The sequence below is a fragment of the Amblyomma mixtum genome, unplaced genomic scaffold (genome assembly GCF_055824585.1).
Source record: "Amblyomma mixtum isolate Tamu unplaced genomic scaffold, ASM5582458v1 scaffold_23, whole genome shotgun sequence".
NCBI lineage: Eukaryota > Metazoa > Arthropoda > Arachnida > Ixodida > Ixodidae > Amblyomma > Amblyomma mixtum.
In genome coordinates this window covers 612,460-632,352 of record NW_028317720.1, presented here as the reverse complement: position 1 = coordinate 632,352, position 19,893 = coordinate 612,460, and the positions used below count along the sequence as shown (strand labels likewise).

Sequence of the window (19,893 nt, the reverse complement as noted above, 5' to 3'; positions counted from 1 at the left end):
TAAAGGTGAAGCTTAAGCTTCCTCCAATTTTCTCCTTTCATTGTTGTTTCATTTTATTAATAATAAGGCACTAACGGCAGCTAACCCAAGGCGGCGTGTCCCACGCCCTGTGGAACTGCCAAATCTCGGCGATGACGGACTGCAGTGGCTTTGCCACAGGATATCTCGAGATTGCATTCTACCGCTCGAACTAACTCGCCCTTCTAGCTACTGACTGACTGGTTTGGTGCATGGCCGTTTAACGTCTCAAAGCGGCTCAGGCCGTGAGAGACGCCGTAGTGAAAGGCTGTGCAAATTTCGACCAGTAGTTATTTCTTAACGTGCATTACATCGCACTGCACACGGGCGTCTAGAATTTCGCCTCCAAAGAAATTTGCCCGCCGCGGCAGGGATCGAATCCCGTTTTCGGGTGAGCAGCCGAGTGCCATAATAACCACTGAAGCCACCGCGGCCGCTCATATCCAAATGATGTTTGAAACATACGGCTCCCTTCCTGGCGTGATCAGAGCTTATCAAATGACGATGACCGCGCAGACATTGAAGACATCCTACTCTTCGTTACCCCCTCCCAAAGCCTTGCGCTTACCAAATAAGACTTCCGACTCAACTTGTCTCCCGGTGGCTGAGTGGTTATGGCGCTTGGCTGCTGACCAGAAAGGCAAGGGTTTGATCGCTGTTAAAATTGGTTTTTGAGGACAGGAAATGGCGTGATATCTGTCTGATACATCTCGGTGGGCACATGAACCGCGCCAAGATCCCGGTTCCAGCAGTCGAATTTCGTTGGAGGCAAAATTATGCGGGCCGTGTAATGTGCTATGTCAGTGACCGTTAAAAAAAAGCAGGAGGTCGGAATTTCTGGAGCCCTTCACCACAGCGTCCCATATAGCCTAAGTTGCTTTGGGACGTAAAAACTTTTTCCAGCCAGCTTTTTTCTCTCACAGTGCAGTTCAGGTGTCCACCACCAAAGTGATTCAGTAATGCGCCTTTCTTAGTCCAATCACGGAAGGATCTTGACTGCGAATAAGCTTAGGCTATAAACTCGACTTCAACTGGACTTTTTTCATGCCCTCGAGCCCGTGAAGTGTGTAATCAACGCGGTCAAACCAAGCCCGCAAGAGCAAGAAGGCCCACTATGTACGTGAGCGTAGAGACGCTCATACGGACAGTCGTGGGACGTCGAAAGGGCCCTGGAGCTCCAGACGCCTCGGTCGTTAATGCCAGTTAGGTTGTGCTGATTGACGCGATAAGCCGCAAAGCGTAGGTCCAGTAATCGTTTTGTTAAGCGCCTCGGACTTGACGGCGGTCGGTTAAACTCGGTTCCTCAGTGTCGATTTGTTTAGCGTTCTTTCTGCATCAAATTCAGTGCTGTTTGTGTTGTATTGGGTTCAATGGCACATAAGGACCTAAGGCCATCAACCGCCAAGCACAATTATTGTTTGTTCGCTTGTAGACGTGGCTTCTCTGTACAAGTGTACTACTCTGGACGTGACGCCACAATTAGCATCACCGCCCATGTTGGCCCGGCTATCAGCGGACGTCGTTAATTGTCTCGAGAATTGACAGATGCACTTGCGTTGCTGCACTCGTGTGTTTCGCAGTCAATTCGGTCTCTGATGGAAGACATGGCTGTACTCAAACGGCTCCTTATGCTTCGACGCTTCAGGGAGTATAATAACTACAATTCCAGACACATCTGCGCTGCTACAAACTGCGAGCGAAGAAGACAATCCTTGCTGGCTACATGGCTTTTCTTCTGCTACTTGGGCGCTACTTTCTCTCTTCACCGGTGTTGCGTAGAGACCTACGTCTGGGAGAGAGGCCTCAGATGTTCGACGGAGAAGTCGGAAATCATCAGGATCGGAAGAAATCCTACCAAAGCCTCGCTGGAAGTAGTTCTAGAGTGGCAACTGATCCAAGAACAGAACATGGTACGAATCCTAGGCATGTGGCTGCAGAGCAGCCGAAAATGCAGCCATACCATCAGCCTGTTGAGAAGAGCCGCGGAGCAGGTTGGCAGAATGATCAGTAGAGTCTCTCAGAGAAGGTACGGGATGAAAGAAGAAGATACCCTCAAACTCGTCAACAGCCTAATCGTTAGCAGAGTTATGTACTCCTTGCCCTACCACGCAACAACAAAGGCGGAGCGAGAGCAAGCCGACTGTATTCTCAGGAAGGCATACAAGATTGCTCTACACCTGCCCAGAAACGCATCAAACGAGAAGCTACTCCAACTCGGAATCAGCAATACCTTCGATGAGCTTGCCGAGGCTCAATTGGGGGCACAACTCATCAGACTCAGAGGCTCCTCTACGGGAAGGGCGCTCCTGAGAAGGTTGGGTCGGAACACGTGCGGACTCATAGACAGATACGCGGACGTACCGGACGACCTTAGAAAGACCTTTAATGTAGGACCCCTGCCTAAAAACATGGATCCTAACCTACACGAGGACAGACGAAAAGCAAGGGCCGAGCAGATAGAAAGGAGGCTAGGCCGATCAGAGAACACAGTCTATACGGACACCTCCATGTACGTACATGCAGGGAAGCGCTTAGCCGCTACGGTGGTAGTTAATAGCACAGGAGACATGGCCACATGCGCCTCAGTGGAGGTCGTGGGCATAACGGAGGCCGAGGAAATTGCCGTCGCGCTGGCGGTAGCAGAAGGCTATAGGAAAGGCCGATCCCTAAACATCTTAACAGACTCGAAAGACACGTGTAAAAACTATACGAAGGGCAGAATTAGCGGCATGGCCCTCAGGATAATCAGTGGGGCAGCAGCCTCTGCTGAGAAGACACCCATACAACACATAATCTGGGTCCCAGGCCACGCAGGCGTAGCGGGGAACGAAAGAGCAGACAGCCTAGCTCGAGGGCTTACATACCGAGCAGGCATGTCAGATGTTCTGGAGCTTCAGGCATGCGAGGGGGGATACACAGAGACATTACAACTATACAGGGGGACTAGATTCAAGTACCCACCACCACACAAAGCCCTCACGAGGGAGGAAGCAGTCGGCTGGCGTAGGCTACAAACAAACTCCTTCCCCAACTTGTACATCCTTAACAAGATGTCACCAACACAATACAGAGCAAACTGCCCCTAGTGCGGCGACACCCCCACACTATACCACATCACATGGGAGTGCGAACGAAATAAAGCATTCCACCAACACGAATTCCCGAGTGCGGAGCAATGGGAGAGCCGGCTCACCAGCAGCGAGCTCGCGGCCCAAAGGGCCTTAGTGCGGCACGCTACTGATGCAGCGCGACTCAGTGGAGCCCTGGACTAGGGGCCCAACCTTGCTGAAGAGAAGCCTCAAGTCGCCGGCGCCACGAAAGACGACGGAGGCTTCGAATCCGCGAATCTCTTAAAAGATCTAAATAAAAGTTTTCTACTACTACTACTAGAGCGCTCGGAGTTGCGCACTTTGCGCCATTGCCGTACCAACGTTCTGCAGGCTCGAGCAGCCAGGCACGTTCGCCGATCATTGTTTTCCAACCTTCTAGAAGCTCGTCGCTTTTTGTGTGTGTGTGTGTGTGTGTGTGTGTGTGTGTGTGTGTGTGCGTGTGTGTGTGTGTGTGTGTGCGTGTGCGTGTGCGTGTGCGTGTGCGTGTGCGTGTGCGTGTGCGTGTGTGTGTGTGTGTGTGTGTGTGTGTGTGTGTGTGTGTGTGTGATTACCACTGATATCGGCAGTGGTTGCATAATAGCTTAGTCTGACAAACAGGTACTCTACGCGTGGCATTTACTTTTTTACCAGCCAGGCCCAAACCGCAGGCATTTCTAATGCTGTCATGTGCAACCTTTTCTAACATGCGGCCACCATTTACCAGACTAGAGGCGCAGGACTGGAGGCGTCCCATGATATTACCAGAATAGCATGGGACTAAATGAAGCGAGAACGAAAGAAAACGCCTGTCGGCCTGTCGTTGATTCCTGCCATTTTTGGTAGGGTTTCTGATCACTTCCCGTAACTATATTTCTAACGTAGCCACGATGGAGACTTACGATAGGTACTCTTCCGCAGGTGACGAGACGTTGAAGCTCACTGGGTCGTGTGGAATACCTACGTCGCGTTGGGACCACTTCCCCAGGGAAGGCACACCACTCGGTATTCGTTTCACTACAGCGGCTGGGTGCACGATGGTAGATGCGCGAGGTGAGAGGGCGACAAGTCATCCAGCCAGCATTGCGGTCGGAAAAGCTGAACAGAATTGATGCAATATCGCGCAGTGCTGAATGGCCCTTAGAAAAATTTTGCATTGCCTGTTGTTGGCCAGCGATGGGTTTCAGGTGGTTTATATATAGTGGCCAGCGAATAGAGAATAGGCGAGTGCAAGTTACTATAGTCAAGATATTTGTGATCGCATTCACCTACTAGCACCATGGAATTAGTAAGTATCTGGAATGTCGAGGAATTGGATGCCGGCGGAGCCGGCCACTTTTGAGTGCATGCAGCTGGAGTACACGGGTTCGAACCCTAGCGCGGCGGCCCGGCCGCGTTTCGATTGAGGCGAAACGCAAAACGCTCCCGTATGCTGTCAATGACAGTGCACGCTAAAGGTTCCTAGGTGATCTAAATGGTTCCGGAGACCTCCACTATGCAGCTGTTTCTTCCTTAATTTCTTCTCTCACTCCCTTCTTTATCCCTTCCTCACGGCGCGGTTCGGGTGTTCGCCGAGGTATGTAAGACAGTTTTTCCGCCATTTCATTTTCTCAAAACCATGTTTAAGGCGAAATCCTGTAATAGCTCATACTGTTGCAGAAAACTCTCACTATAGGTGTCAGTCAAATGGTTGACGTGTGTCCACCGAGATGAGACCGTTAATGCGTCATTTCCTTTCTTCAAATATAATTTTCATTTTCTTCTTTACGGCACCTCTTTCTCTTTCTTCTTTCACTCCCACTTCATTCCTTCCTTTATGGTGCGGTTCTGTCCACCGACCACAATTACAGCGCCCTTTAAAACCATGGACTCCCTGCTGCAACACTCTGTCGCCGTCCACTCATAAAGGAGAAGCTTAATCGTAATTAATTATCAGTTAATTAGTATTGGTCATTATTCAGTAGTTAGCCATTCATTAATAATTTCTCATTACTTAGTAATTAGTCATTAATTATGCATGACCTCATCCGGAGGTGGTGTCACCAGTGCCACAGACGCAGTCAAAGTGGGACAGAAAACGCTTTCGCCTCTACGCACTTTAGACAGTGAAAGTGCCCCCTGAATTGTTTCAATTCTTTTTTTCAATTAAAAAGGCCCTACATCCTCTGTGCCACATCAAAGCCGCTTAAAATGAAACGCGGGTACTCGAAATTTCTCTCAAGTGCTCCACTTCGTGCTCCGTCGTAACCCACTTGCAATTTTGTAATGTGAAACCCGGCAAAAAGATGCCCGCCTGCTGATTCCGAACGTATCGTGGTATTATTGTGCTTAAGGGCCTATGTTTATGAAATGTTCGCAGCCTTCATACCGAAGTTTTTTTTCTAAGGCACTTACACTACACTGAAGCTTATGTGAAAGCAGATCCCACAAGCGAGCTAAAGGATTGCCTATACGCTGGTGTGGTTTCGAAGTTATCGCCTTCGTTTACGCCGACCAGTACCAGTGAACACTTCCACTCGTTAGGGCCAATACTCCAAATCATTGCGCAAGAATGACTATTGAGTTGCTACCTAAGGAGATGTATTTTGCTCAGCTGTTTCTCAATACTAAACTACATTGGGAACCCTTAGAACAAGTAGGCTAAGTCTGAAGTGACAACTAGCAATGGCATCTCGCCATGCACTACAGTTATTGTCTTTCAAGTAACTCACTCAGAGAATTCGCAATATTAAAAAGCGCCAAGTTTGAAGAGGAGCCCAAGAAATATAAACGGGCAGTAGTTATCTGACGACCGCTTTATTCCGTTCCCTAGCGCTTTTTTCCTTCACGTGTATTTTGTGGCGGCGGAATTAGAGGCCCGTGTACGGGCGATGTCCGTACCTGTTAAAGAAACCAAGGTGGTCATTATCTCCTGAGCCCTTCCCTACGGTCATAGCCTGAGTCACTTCAGGACGTTAGACCCACTAAAACCATAAAAAGGGCTGTATTGTAGAACGTGTTGTCGGGCTAGTTGGTTCAATACATTAGACGTGGTAGTTGCGGGAAACACACACATACACACGAAAGGGTACGGGACGAGCGCAAACTTACAGCTGATTTTATTCAACGGACACAGCACATAGTTCCAGAAAAAAGAATACACTTTTAGCATGCGCAGCGAAAGGGTAGAGCATGTGACAATCAGTAGCACACCAAGGCCAGAACTTACATCATCTTATCGAGGAACGCTACCACACTATTGAACAGTACAACCGAAGAATCGCTGACACCTGTATCTCCTCTTTTCTTTATGAAATAGGCTTCCATAGCTTCACGTGCTGTTGAATCGCGACTCTTTCTCAGAATTCTAATCTCATTCAGCCATGGCCGCCAGTCGCTGCAGGACAGGAAATGCTTAGCCAAATTAGATCCCTCCCCTGCTAGCGATAGTCCATGTTCTCGTGCGCGATCGTTCAAGCAGCGTCGTCTGGCCTACGTACGTTTTTCCACAAGTCAGTGGTATTTCGTAGACAACTGCGACTCCGCATCCCGCAAAAGGCCTAGCGTGCTTCTTGTTCAAAGCACTTTTTTCCTCGATTGGTGATGCGAGGGCATAACTCTGCCAGTTCGCCAGCAGGGAGACGGCTGTGAGCTGGAAGGTATGTGCCGCTCGACAAGACAAGGACCTCCGACATTGCCATGCACTTGTTCCCGGCCACTTCCATACAGAACGTACAGAATATGTCCCATCGGCACATAATCCAGATTCTGTCCTCTCCAGTAATATCCTCGGCGTTACTACCAAAGCGGCTCATCCCACCAAAACTGGCCACATGTGCACCGATTTCTTATATCGAAATGCCGATCAGCTACAAGTCATTTCGTACCTCGGAACATCATTTAGGCGGCAAAGGACCCAAGTGACTTAAGTTTCTATCTGGGTCATAGCTCTGTTTTCTGCACAGTATATACACGCGCACCAGTCACACAAGTCGATGAAATTCCACTTAAAGGCGGTAAGCATTCTGTGAGGTATTTGCCGAGGCACCAGCCAGAGCAACAGTAAGCAACTCGGAACAACCGGAGACCGCGTGAAGAGAGATGAGTTTACCGGAGCACATGCCAGATAACCAGCAGCTTTTCTACCTCCCTAATGCAGACAAACTTAGCTGCCAGAATCATCCGTGAATTCAGTGTAAGAAAGATCGCAAGCCATCGCTTAATTTCCTCAGGCTACCATAAGCGTATACAGCGCACATATATGCTGTATACCTATTACACTGTACACTTATTACAAATATTTGTGTTCTTGCTTTTCGCACGTAGCATTCGGCGTCTTCGATGTGGATATTTCATGGCGGCATATGTCGGCTTACCTGTCCTGAACTTGGCAACCAGTCTCCGTGCTGACAGAGAGACCGGCTGGCGCGAGACAACGACCTGCTGCCGTTCAACTTTATTCTTGAGGCCATGTGGGTGAGTAGTTGAGCTGTTCTTTTGTGTACCTGCTTGGTGTGACAGTATAATCATGGACAATACTTGTTCGTCTGGCACATTGTAATCGTGGAACAAACGGATATCCAACTCTGATTCACTAGCATTGTTAGACAAATTTCGAGACCTGCCCCTACTTAATAAAATAACTTATTTACAAACGCACCTTATCCACAATCTACCAAATGAACTGACAAGAGAAACGGAAAACTCGGACTAAACCCAGCACTGCGCGCAGCATATAATATAGATCCTAAAATAAAATATTTTACTTTGAATAGAAAGTGAGTCAAGCTGTGTTTGTGTAAAGGGGCGCCTTCTAAGCGTAAAGACAGAAGGATGGGAGAAGGAACGAGTCGTTGCTGAAATCCAGAAACGAGTCTGGGAACGCCCTTTCTGAGTTACACAGTCCGTCTTTTGGCCGAATCCAGGTCTTGTATACGTCGGCACAAGAGAGCAGTCGAGGTGGAACTTCCTTCATTGCTTCCTCTTTAAACCATTACAGCCATGTTTGGTCCATTCGCGACACACATTTCACGCTCCATGCAGTCGTCACTATGTGAAATTTGGATAGTGTGTTTCATCTGGAAATGTTGTCAACGCCGAGCGCTTTCCAGTCAAAACCTTTGGTTTCACTGTGAGTAAGGTGTGTGTGAAAAAGAATTTCTGCGCTAATGTGTGACTTCGAGCCGGTGTTCAGCAATCATTCCTTGAAATGAAACATTTGTTGGAGAAATAACTATTGTCGCTTGCGCTTCCAGATGGTTCAATGCCTTCAACTTGCCCTTTCATTCAGCTTGAACTAGTGTCTTTAAATAGAGCATAGGATAATTGCTGCTTAATGTGGACATTCTGACCGTTACTGAAAAGCTAAGACGCGAGAAGCAAGCTGGGACAAAAGTATTCAGAGTGATTTGTAACTGCTGACAGCACTATAGAGAACATGACTATGTAAGCTTTCTTAGGCATGGGCGCCAAAGTGTCCTATTACATTATAAAAGCAGAAAGAGTTCACTTTGAATCATAAGCCTCTATAAATTTCGTCTAAAGAGCATCATATCGAAACATGGCATTATCAAGTGTCCTTTACTGACTGTCAAAAAAACCTTGGAACTCTTCCGGTTGACTTCATCGCACCAAGCAAACCACGAGGTGCAAACGCAATGATGTGACGACTTCCTTCTTTTTCGCAAACAGAAGAAAAGCCATTTGTACCCGGTGTACTTTCTCCCGCTTCATAGTGATGAACTCACTTTCACACTCTTCCTCTTGTAGAATGGCCAGCCTCGCCACGATCCTCCGTGGAAAATGCACTGCGAGTGGTCTATACGGCGTCGTCCAGCACCGCAGCCACTACAAGAGCCATAGTGGAGACAGCGGCACAACCTTCGTCTTACAGCTAGCACCCGGTGAGCGATTTCTGGCTATCCTGTTTCCTGATTCGTAGGCATGGCCTGCAGGTTTGTCGCCGGGACGAACCGGGTAGAACAAGAGTATTACAGCGAGAATTCACTGACGTCACAGCGGCCGCCTTTTTGTTGCCTGTGGAGAACAGCGACAGGCTGCGCGCGTGCCTGATGTTATCATCGCCTCCTGCTCTAGCCTGTACTGCTGAAACTATGCACTGGACAACAACTTGGCGCCAGTTACGTCACATGGTTACCGCTTCAACGTGGTCACTACAGCAGGCGATTTTACCAACGCGTTTTCATTCCGCCAATATAGCATCCTGTAAAGCAACCTCTGCGATTATTGCACCGCAAATTAAGGTGAACTGAAGGTGATAAAGCAGCCCTTCAATTCCAGCGAAAAGTTCTATTGGAATCCACTGCAACCTTTCATGCTTTATTCCAAAAATGCTTCGAACATCAGGAAATGTGGTGCGCAGGGATGCGCAAGTACTTGGCAGCGCGCTGCTGCATACGCAAAAATACGTTGCTAATAGCTCCTACTAGCCAATGAAATACTGAGTAGCTACTCAGCCGCATCCACGAGAGTACGATTCGGAAACCAAATGAAACGAAAGGTAATGAAAAATACTTCCTGTTTCAAATGTATTCCTTGTGTGTGTCCACGAAATGCAATTCAGAACAATGTTCATGGTATAGAAAATAGGAGAGAGCAAAGAAAACACCAACGCTAGCTGCAAATTGGGCATTTTAACTTTCGCTCTGCTTGTTTTTCCATGGTGTGGGGCAGGAATTCCCTCAAAGTGAAGTTGAGGTATCCACCACCAAAATGAGCCAATTACTGTTCCGCTCCTCTCCTCAGAACCAACGGAGAGTGAAGACCGCGAATAAGACTAGACTTGAAACTAGACGACCTTATTTGCTTTGCGCAGGTAGGCCGAGAGGCACTGATCTCTTTCTCCCTGCAGTTTCATCGTGATGGAGTAATGGTCGCTCTTTGATAGATCAACGATTATGGCTACGCAGCTAGTCCCCGAAGGAATAGGATCTTCGGCGTTCTGGTTGTTTTTTGAATTAGTGAAAAAAGTTCGTCGTCTTAAGACCGGCCACGGCTCAGCCGCTGGAGCTGCCAGTGTTGCTGCCTTCCCGTAAAAGCTGTCCGTGCATTGGTCCACAACAAGTGTCGACATAAACTCGTTCTGTGCAAGTTCAATAATTCCATTGAGTAGCCTGGAAAATTTGAACGCATTCTTCCAAACTGCGTCACCTTGTTGCATCGGCGAATGGCGGAAAAAGATTCGACTAGAGGAGAGATTAAGCCTTTCTAGATTCAGTGTTCCCAGCACGTTGGAGAGCCACCGAGGATAGGAACGGTTAAACGGTGTGCCACTCCGAGGCGTTAATTACCCTGTCTCTTGTCAACGCTGTGAGTGCATGCTATAAATTGGTTTTTAACCTACTTGATGCAACTGAAAAATGACGCCAGCGTAGAGGGGGAGCAGCAGTCCTCAACGTTGTTTTTTTTTCCCATTTCAGACATGGTCGTGTGTATGCATGGTTTTTGCAGGAATCTATTGGCTATATGGATGGCAAACATAACTTGGGGTCAGTTATGTCAAACTGTCTGCTCTGAACTTGGCGAGCACTCTCAGGCCACCCCGACTAGCAGAACGTCAGTGAAAAAATATTACATTCTTGATTGAATGAGCTAAAAACTTTTTTTCAGTTCTAAAAGGCATTATGCATGGTGTGCGCCGCGACTATACGTGTTCTTTTTTGCGCTCTTTTTCTGCATCCCTCCAAGAACTAACCTGCATAAATATGCAGATGCAGCCTTTTCTGGATAAGAAACAAAATCACAGAACAGTGACTGCTGCCTACCGCTAAACCCAGCGACGGACCCTTACGCTGATTAATGTGATATCGCGTGTTCCTAATTATTTGTCTTATTTTCTGACAGATTGCGCGTGCCGTCACTATGTTCTCATTCGTGACGCCAGTGTGGTGAGCTGCGATGCCATGCACGCTGAATCAACATTGTAGTCGCTGCATGCGGACAAGTCAGCGCAGTGTGTTGCGGTGACGTCGTGAATGACACCACTCCATGTTGACCAATCAGCGTGGAGCGGTGTTAAGCCGACAACGCCGGAGCTGACTTCCGCAGAACCAGAAGACGCACCGCTCCTGCATCTGCTGTCACTATAACAGACCGCAGATCTCTCAAAACCCGGACGATCACTACATGGCCATATGGTGCGCGTACAGTTTATACAAGGTTCCGAAGGTAGTAGCGCTGGCCACCTGTGCATCTAGATGGGGTCGGTTGACGACAAAGATAAATATTCCGGAAGCGTTGAAAAGGGTTTATGCAGCAGCTGAAATGCTGAGCGTTGCTGTAAAGGCAACCCCTCGATTCTACTCCATTGCATAACTTCCAAGCCGAACACTCCGCTGTGCTAACCTTTAAATTAATGTATATGCAACGGAGTTTCATCTACACGCTAGGACACGGGAAAGAAAAACCGCAAGCACAAACGACTGGCAACGTGCAAAGTCCTTTAGTAAGAATGGCGTTTGTAAGACGTCTGGTGTGAACCGTGTTTCGTTTAAATGAATCTCCTATATCTCTTCGTTCTCTTTGCGCTGGTACAATATGGAGCGGCTACCAAAAAGAAACAAATTTTGATGTGCTTTGTTTTTAGATCCAAATAAGAGAGGCAAAGATTATTCAGGATAAGCCATTCCTCTCAGTTGCTAGCTCAATTTCGAACAGCCACACACAGATTTTCCGTAGCATTTCTGACGCAGAGAAGCGGTCAGTATTCAGCTTCAGGAAGAGCAGTTTACCAGAAGAATATCTTGCTTCACTGAATCAAACATTTTACGTGTTATGCCCTAAAAACACCAGGTTAATGTCGAGTAGCTCAAGGCTTCAGTTGTCAGAAGACTGAAAGCAGCAGTAACAGCAGCCCCTTTGTTTTTCAGGGGATGTGCATCTAAATATTTGTGGCCGTTATCTCCATCACCATTTACATGCTGAACCACAGCAGTGTTTGGTGCACGAGTGTATTGTATTCCTCCAGAGCACGAATTCCGCTATGCTCACCATCATTCAACCCATCCATAACACGTGGTACATTTCTGCTGCACATTCATGAAAACGGCTATCAACAAAAAGGTTCACAGGGTAGCCCTCATATCCAAGAACAGCTAGCTGCTTTTAGGCGCCACCTTACGATGCCGATGACAAAGTTTACACCACTAGGGCTAGAAACCGAAATGTTTTCATTCAGTCAGTTTATTTTTGTTTTGTTTTTTTTTGCTGATAGAAAGCATTTAATCGCTCGTAATTTTACAGCTCTACCAAGAGTCAGCAGCTCTGTTAATGTGGCTAAGTTGACATGAGGAGATTTAATCCACGGTACCCCTTCGCTTGTTTAACAAGAAAGGCAACCTGTGACAGGCTCCTTGATTGCCCAGAAACTGGCATGCGTTTCTCCAGCAAAACTAAAAAGTACGAATTTCATAGCAGCAAACACTGTCTGCGGGCAGACAGAGACGTACTGAATCCGATGGGTGATATTATAGCCTTAAGATGCTACATTCTTTAGCACTGTAAAAAGAAACCTCGTCCACGCTTTCTACGCATGTGGAATGAAGCAATTTTGACAGTAGTTTGCTATCCTGTTCTTACTTAGCCGGTTTTAGAAGACTACATGACGTCATTCGTGTGCGGCACCTTCCTGACCACACTGGCATTCATGGGATATCTCTGCGAAATCTTGACAGCACAGGCGGCCAGGTATTGCGGAGAAACTCCCGCGGATAACCTTTAGATTTGCTTTTCGCCGCGGTTTATGTATAGAAGGGAGGTCCGTACGAATTCCAGAGAATTTTAGTGTATATTGTTACATGCCATTCCGGCGCGTGGAACATCCTTATATGCTGCCACCTTAGCACAGTTTTCGAGTCCCCGTGAAATAAGGCTGGTGCTGTAGGCGACAAGTTTACAAACTACACAAAATTTGCTGACCCCTTTTCTGTGCCATTCAATATTGCTAGTGAATAAACTCTAGTTTTAAAGCGAAAGGTTCACTACACCATTTTCGGCGAGTTTCGCCTACTCCATCGCTCTGACCTTCGGCGACCGTGAGCCGCTCCGGAGCTGAGCTGAAACCGATGAAGAGCGGGAGCTTCGAAAGCAAGCGAAAGGAGCATAACTGCCACCCTGACACAATAAACACCTTAGTCCCAGCTTAAGCTACGTGACGTTACGTGACAGTCCTGACAGACGTGTGCTACATTATTGGCATTCACAAAGTTGTGGCAGAAACGCGGCACTAGGCGAAGCTCTATATGCGCCTGTCTGTTGTGCGACATCAGTGCTCCTTAAAGGTCCAAGGTGGTCGAAATTTTCCGGAGACCTACCCCACCTCTTCTTTTCTTCTTTGACTCCTCTATTCCTGCCCGTACAGCACTGTTCCAGTGTCCATCGAAATATGTTAGACCATCCTTTCCTTCTTCGAAACCAACTTCAATTTTTATTTCTATAGGCCTTCGGCATTCATTATGTTCATAGGCGTTGACAACGTTCCGGAATAACGAAACGAAGTGTGCATGACTGGTCCCTGGGTCAGCCGACGCCCCAATCTCGATTTCAAGTCCGTGGCAGTGGTGAGAGAGATGTTGGCTGCATGCATTAGCGTTGACAACGTTGGGGCAGACACGTGGCATTTCAGCATTAAGCCACAGCATTCATTGGGGCGGCATTGCAGGAATAGGCCGCAGCATTCACTACGTTAGCAACTCTGGAATGACGCCCCCATCGAAATTCGATCGCGGCTGCTGCTGTTGTCTTTCGATGGAGGCGAAATTCTAGAGGTCCGAGTACACCGCGATGTCAGTGCACGCAGAAGACCCCAGGTGGTCGAAATTCCCGTAGCCCTTCACTACAGCGTCCTTCATAGCCTGTGTTGCCTTGAGACGTTAAACCACCAAGTGCCACCCAAATCAAACCACTCGTAATCAACCATTTATATAACTGCCACCTGCCAGGGTGGCAGAGTGCGCGTGCTGCCCATCCAGTGCCCCGAACGCACTCAACATTCCCGATACACCACAGGTTCGCTCTCTAAGCAGTTAAACCGCAGCTAGTTTTCTTTTTTCATAAAGTCACTTTAGTACTACAACCTCCTTTATTCGGCTGGCTCATGTGAGCGATGGGCAAGCACTGGGCGCATTCAATGCACTGAATTGAAGAAGTGCCGTTTGTGTACTCAAAGCAGCTCTTATACGGCATTGGTTCCTCAAACACCAGAGTGCCGCGGCTCTTCCACAAGTATTGATTATTCTCAACGCCATGAACACCAAACCATCAACCATCTTTCTGCAGATGGCTGGGCCAAATTTGAGAAGCATGTCCGCGTCCGTCCGAAGCAGGAACACCATGCAGCCGGAGGACGGGAAATACATTCGTGTCACCCATCACGTGAGTGGTGAGGCCGGCTTCATGACCTTTCCCGCCATGAGGGACCATGTGGTGACCTCCATGACTGGAAGCTTCTGGTCCAACCCGACACACAAGGTACGCATGCATGTAAACTTCTCACTGAGGCAATACATAATTCCTCCCGCACGTGGTCTACCAGTATTAAACTGAGCATATTGGCACCCATTGCGCGAAAGGATTTACGTCGCTGTGATGTCAGATGGCCTTCAATTCGCTACCGCGTGCCTGTCTTGTCTGGATGAGTGGAAATTTACTAATGTATGCTACCAAAGGTTCGAGGCGTATTCGAGAGCCCCAGGAAGTAACGCGGACCAGAGACGGTTCCCCAAGAATAAGGTATTAGTGTATAGCATTATTGCAAGGCACCATAGGTTAACATATTAATACTACTAATCCCACATGTTTTATAAAATGGAGAGAAGTTCTTGGCTGATATTTTTTTTTCTTTGCGATATCTGTGAGAAACGCGTAGGATCAACGTGCATTTTCCTGTGGAATGTATTGCAGTTTGGACGGATGTGTCCTGGTGCTCATTTACAGTGGACGTGCTTCTTCTTTCAGCGGGAAAAAAATGCATAAATAAATCATCACAGCCATTGTTATCAAATAATTCATAGTCTTACGGCAACTAGGGAACGGCCTACACTCCCATGATTTCGGGTCCGGTCAGTCTTCGGAGAATAGCAGCCGCCTATTACCGGACCCTTCGGAAAGCATTGAGTGAAGAGGACGGAGGGCTTTGAGTGACAGGTGCCTTTTGTTCGCTCCTAGCCTCCGAGTTCTCCTGGCACTAGCCTCCGAGTTCTCCTGGCAACGATGAGAGAGCCAGGAAAACGAGGCCCTACACGAATTTAAAACCAAGCACAAGCTAGATCTAACAGAAACCATGCAGGGATGATTTTACGTATCTATAGGTGTATCTCGAACTTGAACGGATCGTTTCTCTGGAAAAAAAAGAAAATTTCTTCGGCTAATTATTCTTTCTCTGCAGCTTAACGATTGGTGTAACTTGCGCACCTCCGCAAGGTCACCACCACTGCATACACTTTTCTTGAAAACTCTTGAAAGAGAAACGTTTAGGCACTGTAGTTACAGCCTCATTTCCTGGGCACAATTTAAGGATTTAACTACGCTTTCCTGAGTCAAATTTTCTGTCCAACTTTGCTCTTGTCAGAGTAGAAAGGCAGAAATTTTAAACTTGACGGAGCATATCTGACTGTACATTTGAGAAAACAACAGTTTGAAAAAGCTGATAAGAAAATATTTAAAATATGCGCAATTTATATAAGACAGTTGCTAAAACCGATATCAATATATTTGCAAAGTTCGAAAGTAAGGAATTTGCACTTTCAGTAGCTGGCACCAGTATGGCTGCCTTAAAGACATAAATTTGTGGTCAGCTACACCTTGTGGACAGCTCTTGTTTCGGGGGTGAACATCAGCCCTCCAGCCTGACCCCACAACCGGGAAGGCGACGTGGGGTGGGTATAGCTGCCCATGGCAGATGAACATGTAATTCGCAATACCTTGATTTCAACACACCGACATGGTGCATTTCGACAGCGAAAGTTTCATATTTTTTTTTCATGACTGGTGCTCCAGTGTTCGAGCACAAAAAATTTCATCCCAAATGGTAGCCCTTCTACTTTATTCAACATTGCAATCCATCTGGTTGTAGACAGAGATTAGCAGAGGGATTGCTGTGAGATGCGAGGTATACTGCTGCTCGACTCGGTATGGACTGCATAGTCATCGCAGCGCACTTATTCCTGGCCGTACTGTTCAGGAAGCACTGAATATGTCCCGTAGGCACATATTCGGAACTCATCCAGTAATATCCTAGGCGCTACCACCAAAGAGGCTGATCCCACAAAACTGGCCACACATGCACCCATTTCATATATCGAAATACCGATCTGCTACAAGTGATTTCGTACCTCGGAACATGTTTTAAGCGACAAGGGCCCCAAGTGACATAAGTTTCTATCTGTGTCATACCTCCACAGATGCCAGTCACAGATGTCGACGAAATTTCATTTACAGGCGGCAAGAATTTTGTAATGTGTTCGCAGATGTATCACACAGTGCAGCAATTCAATCATTTGAGATTCACTTCTGTTTCAAAATCGCAACCAAACACTTACCTAATAAATGATAGCATAGTAGACTCGGTTTCATCGTTTAAATACCTCGGCATTCTGCTAAATTCTAGCATAACATGGACAGACTACATCGAAAATATTACATCTAAAGCACAAAGAAAACTTGGCTTTCTGAAGGGGCGCTTATATCTAGCCGAGAGGGACACCAGACTTCAGTCATTTGGCATCCCTACCAAACCACCCTCACCAATATACTTGAAGCCGTTCAGAATAAAGCCGCGCAATTCATACTATCAACGTACTCGAGATTTCAAAGCATATCATCTTTGAAGCAAGAGCTCAACATGCCGCCCCTCGGAATGCGCAGAAAATTTGCCAGATTATATTTTTTTCACACTCTCTTTCACAGCAGTACATCATTTGCCCGGTCGCACATCTTACCGCCACCTCATACTTCACGTCGCACCGATCATATCTACAAAGTTAACCCCATCTTCGCTCGGACGGAAAAGTACAAGAATTCGCCTTTAACCTTGTCAATAAAAGAATGGAATGAGTTGCCCTCCAGTATCGCTACCATAATCCAGTTTTCCTTATTTCAGTCGGTACTGCTAACTTATCTGGAATCCCAGCGCGTTCAGTAGCTAGATTTATTTTTATATCACTTACTTGCAAACCAGTTTGTTCTCTTTCTTTGTTATTTGTGCATTTTTTGTAACAGTTTTTACGTTCATGTTCTTTCTCAACCTGATGTATTAACCACCTAAAGTGTTTTTCTGCCTTTGAAAATTGTGCTTTTAGTTGTCCCCCCCTATGTAATGCTCCCAGTGGGCCCTTACGGTATTTCAATAAATAAATAAATAAATAAATAAATAAATAAATTATGAACTCGGAACAACCGGAGACCGCGTGAAGAGATGACTTGAGTGGTGCACATGCCAGCTAAGCAGTAGCTTTTCTACCTCCCTCTTGCAGACAAATTTCGCTGCCAGAATCATCCGTGATTTGAGTGTAAGAAGAACGCAAGCCATCGCTTAATTTCCTCAGGCTTCCATAAGCGTATACAGTACGCATATACGCTGTATACTTGTTACAGTGTACACTTATTACAAATATATTTATTCTTGATTTCGCAGGTAGCCTTTAACGTCTTGGATGTGGATACTTCATGGAATTATATGTCGGCTTACCTGTCCTGAACTTGGCCAGCAGCCTCGAGACGGACGACCTGCTGCTGTTCAACTTTTTTCGAAGCCATGTGGGTGAATATTTGAGCTTAGTTCTCTCGTGTGCCTCCTTGATGTGACAGTTTAATCATGGACAATACCTGTTCGTCTGGCACCTTGTAATCGTTGAAGAAACGGACATCGACTCTGATTCAATAGCGTTGTTACACAAAGACTTTCGAGAGCTGGCCCTACTTAATAAAATAGCATATCTACAAACGCACCTTATCTGCAATCTACAAAAAGAACTGTAAAGAGGGAACGGAAAACTCGGACGAAACCCAGCACTGCGCGCGGCATATATTATAGATCCTAAAATACAATATTTTACTTTCAATAGAAAGTCAGTGAGTCAAGCTGTTTATGTAAAGGGGTGCCTTCTAAGCGTAAATACAGAAGTTATGAGAACAAAAGTAACTGCGCAAAAGGACGGGACAAGAGAAAGAGAACCACACGTACGCATATACAGGGTCTCGCACGGCCTCAAGAGGGTCGCCGGAAAATTCGGCGTTGACGTAATTTTTTCTGCACCTTGCAAGTTGTCGCGTTTGTGCAATTTGGCGAGAAAAGATAAGCAAAAGAAGGTTGAGTGTGGCATTAACCACAGGAATAAGTTCGTCCAGTGTACATGCAATGTAATTTACCAGATTCCCCTGAGTTGTGGTAGGTTCTACATAGGGCAAACTGGCCGCTGCGTCAACATTAGATTATTAGAGCACGCAAATTCTTTAGAAGATTCAAAGGGGCAGCATCTGCCTAAGCATTGTCACACTTGCAAGCATGATGACAGAGATTGTAATCCGCTTTTCGATAGGACTAAGATTATCGGACGCTCGAGGGATAAGAAAGAACGAGAAATTATCGAGGCCTTGGAAATCGCGAGGTTAGGGCCTGATAAGTGTATTAGCGATGCTTCAGTACACCTGTACCGCAAGGAGTTCGAGTTCCTTGATTCCACGAGATTAGTGTCGCTTCTGTTTTTTGTTTTTGTGGTTGGCGCGCATGCGCTTTGCTGCTGAAGGAAAGAGGAGTAGGTGGAATAAATCAGTTGTCAGTCTGCGTTTGTCCCGTGTGGTTCTCTTTCTCTTGTCCCGTCCTTTTGCGCAGTTACTTTTGTTCTCATAATGTCGTACCGACTAGCCCCTCACCGCACTCTTCTAAATACAGAAGGATGGCAAAAGGCCCGACTCCTAGGCGAAAGCGAGCAGCGAGTCTGTGAACGCCCTTGCTGAGTTACACAGTCAGTCTGGTGGCCGAATCCAGGTCTTGTACGTCGGAACAAGGGAACAGTCGAGGCGGCACTTCTTCATTGCTTCACGTTTAAACCATTGCAGCCATGTTTGGTCAATTCGCGACATACTCCATGTAGTCGTCACTATATGAAATTTGTATAGTATGTTTCATCTCAAAATGTTCTCCCCGCCAAGCTCTTTCCAGTCAAAACCTTTGGCGTCACTGTGAGTAAAGTGCGAAAAAGAATTTCTGCGCTAATGTGTGACTTCAAACCCGAGTTCAGCAATCCTTCCGCAAAAATGAAACCTTTGTTGGAGAAATAACTATTGTCGTTTGCGCTTCTGTATGGTTCAATGCCTTTAACTTGCCCTTTCACTGAGCGTCAACTAGTTGCTTTAAATAGAGCACAGGATAATTGCTGCTTAATGCGGACATTCTGACAAGCATTGAAAGTATAGACGCCAGAAGCAAGCTGGGACAAAAGTATTCAGAGTGATTTGTAACCGCTGACAGCACTATTGCATGACTGTATGTAAGCTTTCTTAGGTGTGGGTGCCAAAGTGTCCCATTATGGAATAAAATTCGAAAGAGTTCTTTTTTGAAACATAAATCTCTATATATTTCGTCTAAAGAGCGTCATATCGAAACATGGCTTTTTTAAGTGTCCTTTACTGACAATCAAAAAAAACCTTGGAACTCTCCCGGTCGACTTTATCGCACCAGGCAAACCACGAAATGCAAACAGAATGATGTGACGACGTCTTCCTCCTTTTTCGCAAACAGAAGAAAAGTAATTTGTACCCAGTGTACTTTCTCCCGCTTCATAGTGATGAACTC

General features: G+C 46.6%; 1 protein-coding gene across 19 annotated transcripts in view; it reads left to right on the top strand.

Moving 5' to 3' along the window:
• Positions 1-19,893, top strand: part of LOC149324567 (uncharacterized) — a 259,754-nt gene that overhangs the window by 156,643 nt on the left and 83,218 nt on the right. For 2 of the 19 annotated variants that reach the window (XM_089565396.1, XM_089565395.1), the window contains exons 3-7: positions 4,026-4,157; positions 7,410-7,559; positions 8,853-8,986; positions 14,379-14,570; positions 17,734-17,855. The exons of 15 other annotated variants lie outside the window; for them this stretch is intronic. The gene's annotated coding sequence lies outside the window, so the exon portion shown is untranslated. The remainder of the gene's footprint in view (positions 1-4,025; positions 4,158-7,409; positions 7,560-8,852; positions 8,987-14,378; positions 14,571-17,733; positions 17,856-19,893) is intronic. 2 more of the 19 variants (XM_089565397.1, XM_089565398.1) reach the window with 2 other exon arrangements.